Raw genomic sequence first — 7774 nt, 5'->3', positions numbered from 1 at the left:
TAATATATAGCTTTCCGATAGCTCTTTACTTTCCTATAACTTTCCTTTATTTCTTTCTCTTTTTTTCAGGACTTTTTATGACTCCTGAATATGAACATACCTATCTTATTGAATTCTGGAAATATCTCATTAATATTTCTTATAAATATCATTTTTTCCATTGTCTCCTTCATTTCTTCTTAAACTCCTATATGATGTACTCTGTATCTAATAATTCAGTTCTTGGTGTCTCTTAATGCCTTTTATTTTTGAGTTGGAGTTTTGCTCTTGTTGCCCAGGCTGGAGTGCAATGATGCCATCTTGGCTCACTGCAACCTTCACCTCCTGGGTTCAAGCAATTCTCCTGCCTCAGCCTCCCAAGTAGCTGGAATTACAGGCATGCACCAGAATGCCCAGCTAATTTTGTATTTTTAGTAGAGATGGGGTTTCTCCATGTTGGCCAGACTGGTGTTGAACTCCTGACCTCAGGTGATCCACCCGCCTCAGCTTCCTGAAGTGCTGGGATTACAGGCATGAGCCACCACACTTAGCCACTTAATGCCTTTTTTATACGTTCTATTAATTTATCACTGTAATGAATTTTGGCAATTGAATATAATGTTTTTCATTCCCTAAATTTTCTGTCTAATCTGTTGCTCACACAATCTATATTTATTTGTACTCCGATCACTGTACTTTTTCATTTAAGAAATTTATTTAGTTTTAAAATGTCCCTCTTTTACATAGTGATATCTTTTTAATTACATTTTTATTTATATTTTCTTAATTTTTTAAAACCTAATTTTTTGGAGTTTCTATAATATTGTTCTTGAGAGTCTGATTCTGCTGTTTGTTATATCACATGACTCTTCACCACGATGGATGATTTTCTTAATCGTTATATAATTTTTCATTCTAACCTCATATCTAGTAGGTAGTTTTTTGTGTGTGATAACCCTTTGTCAAAAGAATTGAGAGTGTGTATCCAGAGTGGTTTTGTTTGTGTGTCTTGCTAGTGTCCTATAGATATCATGGGGCATAGGTTGTACTAATATTCCAACTTAGGAATTCTTGTGTCATGTATATGGTATATATTTTGACCTCCAAACCACGTGTGTAGACTCATGTTCTCAAACTCAAAACCAGCAAGCTTCCTTGTTGTCTTCTTTTGATATTGAGGTATTTTCCCTATTTCACACTTTTACCAAGGTTATAACCTTTGATATTTACAATCAGAGCCTCCTAAACTTTTTACATTATGTTGCACTTAGAAAATTATAACATTTCTAAGGCATACTAAGATAAATCCCACTACATTCTGGTTAAGAAGCTCTGTTCTCAGTTCATACAGAGGTCTCTGTTCTAATTTATTACTTTACAAATAAACAAACCCTGGTTTGATGTCATGTGATGCCATTAAAACCTTCAAACTATTGATATTGCAACATGCATTCCTTCTCCCCACCCTCACCATCCTAAGGTGGCTGCAGTGTTATTTATATGCTTAGAATTCTTATTATCAATTCATTTTGTTGTTGGCATTGTTATTGTTGTTCCTTGGTCCTTTCTGTTTTCTTTAAGCTCAACCACGTATGTAAAATAAGATTTTATTTGGCATTTCCATGTATTTGCAATGGGAAAGTTTGGGGTTAATCTTATTTAAAATTGATGCTATAATAAAGTATTCCTTCTTCTTCAACCTGTTCTAATCTTGTCCCATCAATATCATTCCATTATAACTGCTTTTACAAAGTGTAACAATTGGTTAGACTAGGTTATGCTTCCGTAGCAAACAATTTTGAAATTTTAGGGCTTGCCTACAAAAACCATGTGTGTATATGTATATATACACATATATTTGCATATTATATGTTGGTCACATTACAGCTGAGATTCTGCATCATGTCCTCTTCATTCCAAGAATTAAGCTAAGGGAAATACCTCTCTGGAATACTATTATTCCTATGGTAGAAGAAAAGGAGGCAGTATATGCTTCTGCTCACATCCATGATGTGAGAATATTTAATTCCCCATGCCATAGGGAGGAGACATAGAATGTACCGTAATGAAAAACAGCTAGTATTTTGAACAACTTAATATCCCACAGTCTAAAACACTAGATTAAAAATGATCCCTATTGTTAGTTCCCATAGATATATGTTAGACCTCATTTTTCTCAATTTATCACCATTATTTGATACAGGGTATGGCTCCCTATGTCTTAAAGCAGTTTATATACATGACTTTGCTCAGGACCTACTTTTCTGATTTTACTCTAGTAAGCAAAGTATACATGATATAACTGGTAGGATCTAACACTCGAAAGATGACCATACTTTAAAATTCTTTCATATTAAATAAAACATAAACTTATCTTCATCATTCTAAAAATACACATACTCAAGTCTCTCTTTTAATGTTTGATCAATGAATTGAAAATAAGCATGCTGTCATGTTAATAATATCATTCTAACTAATGCCTAACTTGTAAAGATGCATTTATTTTAGAGACTAACTTTTATGATGGGAACTCAAACTTTTCAAAGTGCTTAGCCCTAGGTTAAAAGTGATATGAATCATCTCAATCCATCTCATTTATCCTTTTAATCTAATAACAGGCCTTATATTAACAGCATATTTGGAACCATCACTTAAAATGTTTGTTTGCTTCTGCTTTTGCAGTAAGCATAAGCTCAAGGTGAGATAAACCATTTCGTAACTGTAAGAAATACAGCTTTGGAAAAGTCAAAAGCACCAGGTGCCGAGTTTGTCTCACAGACTCTGGCCAACTGATGGATGAATGGAGTTTTCAGGCATAGTTATTTTTGCTTGTGAGTGTGACTAAGAGACCACAGGGATTAGCCTGCCTAGAAGAAAATGCAGCCCCAATAAGCTGGAGACACTGGCATTTATTTAGTACAGATTTAATGACAAAGGCCTAGAGCAAACACCATTTGTGGGAAATTAACATTATTGACTCCTGGGTAGAAGGCAGTCCTACATGCAGATGATCAAAGGTTGGTTTCCAGAGAAATAGGTAAACAAACCTATCTAGAGAATTTTTTTTTCACTCCCTTGTCTGCCCTCACCATTAGCTGGAGGTAAGATGATTAGGCTGCCTTCAGCCATAATACTTTCCTGAAGCTTTTACAAAATCTCCCAGCCTTCCACAAGGGTTTGTGTCTTTCCTATAATTTTTCTCACCACCCTGACCGATCTCCTACAACTAGGTATACAACATAGTTCTTTCAAAATGCATTTGTGTAAAAGCACGCGTTCAGGATTTACAAGATTTATAAAATAGTATAATTTGGTATAATTTAATCACATTATTACACATTGCCTTGGTCCATTTTATGTTGTTATAAAGGAATACTTGAGGCTGGGTAACAAATAAAGAGGTTTATTTAGCTCACAGTTATATAGGCTGTACAAGAAGCATGGTGCCCACATCTGCTTGGCTTCTGGTGAGAGCCTTTATGCTGTTCAAAACATGGCAGAAAAGGTCAAAGGAGAAGCAGGCACATGTGAAGAGGACCCAAACCCGAAAGTGTTCTGGCTTTATAACAGCCCACTCTCAAGGGAACTAGTCCTTTCCCATAAGAACCAATCCTGTCTTGTAAGAGCAAAAACTCAGTTACTACCAAGAGGATGGCACCAAACCATTTACATGGGATTCAACTGCACTACCCTAATACCTCCCACTTATCACTGCTTCTTAACACCAACACAGTGGGGATCAAATTTCAAGGTGAAATTTGCTGGGGACAAACACCATATCTAAACCATAGCATAAACTTAATTTTTTAAATGATGTTTTGTTAAATTAATAATTGATTGCTGAAGATTCCGACATCTCAGAGAACTTCTCTGGAATATCAACAAACATATACTGGTTGATATTTTAAGGCTGAAAACATTAGTTCTCAGAAATATATGGGATAGATAGCCTTGAAATCAGATTATCACCATTACCAATTAGAATAAGTTTTATTCTCTTTCTTCTTTGTGTTCCATGTCACCAAAATAAAGGAGTTGGATTAGATGATCTCCAAAGCCTTTTCCAGAAGCTTCTGCTTTTACTTGCTATAAATGTCCAACGACACTTATCATTACTTTTGGGAAGCTAAGTCATAGTTGGTTATTAATGGAGCCATTGTCTTTCCCAAATGATATGTCCAAGATTTCCTTTCTTTCAGTCACTCCCTGGTGGTCAAACTGCATGGGAACAGTATGATCATTGTAGTCTGAAAATTCTTTTCAATTGCCTAATTTACAAGCAGTAACTTGGCTGCAGAAAAGAAAGCACTCTTATCTAAAAGATGCTAGTTTTATACATTTTAAAAACTTAAGACATAATACATATAAAAGGTAGAATAGTATCATCAGTTGGGTACTAAACTGAATGTCAAGGAACCTAGTTCTAGTTCTGCCACTGAACTATGTAACTCAATAAAGGCAATAAATGCCATTAAATTGGTGGGCTACATTATTTGAGAAATCCTTATTTAGTTCTAAAATTTTACAAAAAATATGTCACAATTTGCTCTCATCTTTATGCAGGCAAAGTCAAGAAAAAAAAGTCAGAAAGATTAAATTTAATGAAAGGTTTGGTCACTTTTAGATTTCTATGGCATTCACATTTCCAGCCTTCTAGGATTTTTGAGACCCTACGTTTCACACATGTTTATCTCACTTAACTCCCCTGGCACTTTCAAACATTTTATATGTTCACTAGGAAAGACTTTTCATTTCATTTTAGAGTTTATGGTTGATTTACATTCACTTAGATCTTCTTTTATTTTTGTTTAGATTTTATGATAAACTGTTTAGATTGCTTTTGATTGGTATAATCCATAAATTTTATCTGAATCTGGTAAGCAAGTTTAGACCAGCTGCAAACTGATTAGCTTTTAACATTTTAACATTCCGCTTCTCTCACAGCTGCCTGTGATAGGGACACAGCAGTAATTATGAGTAGAAATAAGGTGAAGGTGGAGAATTATGAGGGAAATTTCAGACATTGTGAGGATGCCGGATAGAGCTATTTCTTGCTGAAGCTTGAACATAAGAAATGTCAAGAAATGTAGTGATGAACAAATTAAGATATTATATGTATATATTACATATAACAGCACTTTTAAGACCTAGATCATACTAATACACTCACATTATATGAGAAATTACATATTCATAGAGCAATACCTCTGCTTGGTGCAACTTCCAGGAAAGCTATTTTTGAAATTGATCTACTCTAGGAGATGATAACTAGTGGACATCATCGTTCTTATTGGCAGTGAAGTTGTTAATACTATTACTCCTGTCTATATTTAAATTCCAGGAGGCTAAATTTTAGCTCACATTTGTCAAATTATTATTTTCTTACCTCCAACTATTCTTAAGGTATGCAAGGCTTCTGTCTTTAAGTATTTGCCATATGCTCATATAAAAAAAAAGCTACAGAGGTAGAGTATATAGCTATGTAAACTAATTGGTTTGGCCATCTTGCTACAGGAAAATAGTTATTTGAATGTTCATAATCATTTTACTCTTTTTTTTTTTTTTTTTTTTTTGAGATGGAGTCTCGCTATGTCACCCAGGCTGGAGTGCAGTGGCATGGTCTCAGCTCACTGCAACCTCAGCCTCCCAGGTTCAAGCAATTCTCCTGCCTCAGCTTCCTGAGTAGCTGGGACTATAGGTGCCAACCACCATGTCTGGTTAATTTTTGTATTATTAGTAGAGATGCGGTTTCATCATATTGGCCAGGCTGGTATTAAACTGCTGACCTTGTGATCTGCCTGCCTCAGCCTCCCAGGGTGCTGGGATTACAGGCGTGAGTCACTGCACCCGACCAACTGCTTCCCTTCTTAATAAAGTTAGGAGGCAGTAGTGTATAGTAACAACTAGCTCTGATGTTGAAATACTTAGGTTCTAATCTTAATTTTATTATATACTAGCTACATGACCTTCACAAATTGCCTATATTTTTTCCTATTATCAGTTCTCCATTCTGTAAAATGAACACACTAATGTAACATATAACTATTAGGATCATTGGAAATAAATGAGTAAATGATTCAAGATGGCAGAAAAGAAGGCTCCACCGATCATCCCCCACAAGGAAACCAATTTAACAACTATCGATACAAAAAGGCACCTTCATAAGAACAAAAATCCCACCCTAGAATCTGAGGGTAGAAATTAAGAGCTTGAAAATCATATAGTCCAAATATCCATATGACATCTGAGTCTGTTCTGTGCTATAACTGTCAAGAAGATTTGCCTGTGCAAATCACTCTAGCGATTGAGAAGTCACTATTGACCCGTCTGTTCAGAGGCTTTAGAATCATAACAAAGCCAGGTGAACACTCACAGTACCTGTTTTTAACTTAATATCACTAAATGTGACATGGAAGAGGTAGCAAAACAAAGTATTGAATCACAGATGCTACTCCTCCCTGTTCCCTGGCAGCAATAGCGTGGTGCAGATAGTGTTTTTGTGTTCTGGGTAGAGGTAGATCCCAGCATTTGTGCGGCATTGAACTCAACGCTGCCCTAGTATAATAGAAAACAAAATCAGATCAAACCCAGCTGATGCCTACCTACAGAGGGAGCATTTAAACCAGTCCTAGCCAGAAGTAAATCACTGATCCCAGCAGTTCAAACTTGAGTTTTCACAAGCCTTGACACTGAGGGCTAAAGAGCTCTGGGACATAAAATACACTTGAAAGGCAGTCTAGATGAGAAGGACTGCAACTCCTAGGTGAGTTCTAGTGCTGAACTGAGTCCAGACACAGTAGACTAGAGGCGGGAGTCACATCACCTATTGGGACACTAGCTTGGGTGGTTAAGGGAGTCCTGGCATGACCTCTCCCCTAATCCCAAGCTTCATATCTCATGGCTCAAAAAGAGTTCCCTTCTCTCTATTTGAGACAAGAGGAAAGAGTGGGGAGGACTTTGTCTTACATCTTGGATGCCACTCAGCCACAGCAAAATAGGGTACCAGTCAGAGTTATGAGGCCCTGTTTCCAGGTTCTAGCTCCAAGATAATGTTCCTAGGCACTCTTGGGCCAGAAGGGAACCCATTGCCTTGAAGAAAAGAATCTGGTCCTAGCAATATTCATCACCTGGTAACTGAAGAGACCTTGTGCCATGAATAGCCAGCAGCAATACCCAGGTATTGAGGGATTTGGGTGAGACTCTGAGACTTGCTGGCTTCAGGTCAGACTCAGCACATTCCTAGCTGTGATGGCTAGGGGATGATACTCCTACTTGAGAAACTTGGAGGTAAAAGCAAAAAAGGTTTTGTCTTACATGTTAGGTACCAGCTTGGCCACAGAGGGGTATAACACCAAGCAGGCTCTTGTGACCCTTAATTTCATAATTTGGACAGCATTTCTGGACCTTCCCTGGGCCAGAGGAAAGCCCACTACTCTGAAGGGTAGGTCCCAGGCCAGGTAGCATTCACCACAAAATGACTGAAGAGCCCTTGAACCTTAAAGGAATATCAGTGATGGTCTGGCAGTATTCTTCATGGACCTCTGGTGGTGATGGCCATTGGGTGAGGCACCTCTACCTCTGAAAAAAGGAGAGAAGAGCAAGAAATACTCTGTATTTTTCTTATTTGAGTGCCAGCTCAGCTGCAGTACAAAAGAACACAAGGTAGACTTCTAAGGATTTTTTACTCTAGTCCATGGCTCTGGACAGCCCCTCTGGACATGCTCAAGGCCTAGGGGAACTCACCACCCTGAAGAGAAAGACACAGTCCTGGCTGACTTTGCCATCTGCTGTTTGT

The sequence above is a fragment of the Sapajus apella genome, unplaced genomic scaffold, assembly GCF_009761245.1.
Source record: "Sapajus apella isolate SASKATOON/1434 unplaced genomic scaffold, GSC_monkey_1.0 scaffold73, whole genome shotgun sequence".
NCBI classification, from domain to species: Eukaryota; Metazoa; Chordata; class Mammalia; order Primates; family Cebidae; genus Sapajus; species Sapajus apella.
The sequence above is the reverse complement of the archived record's forward strand: the minus strand, read 5'-3'. Positions refer to the sequence as shown.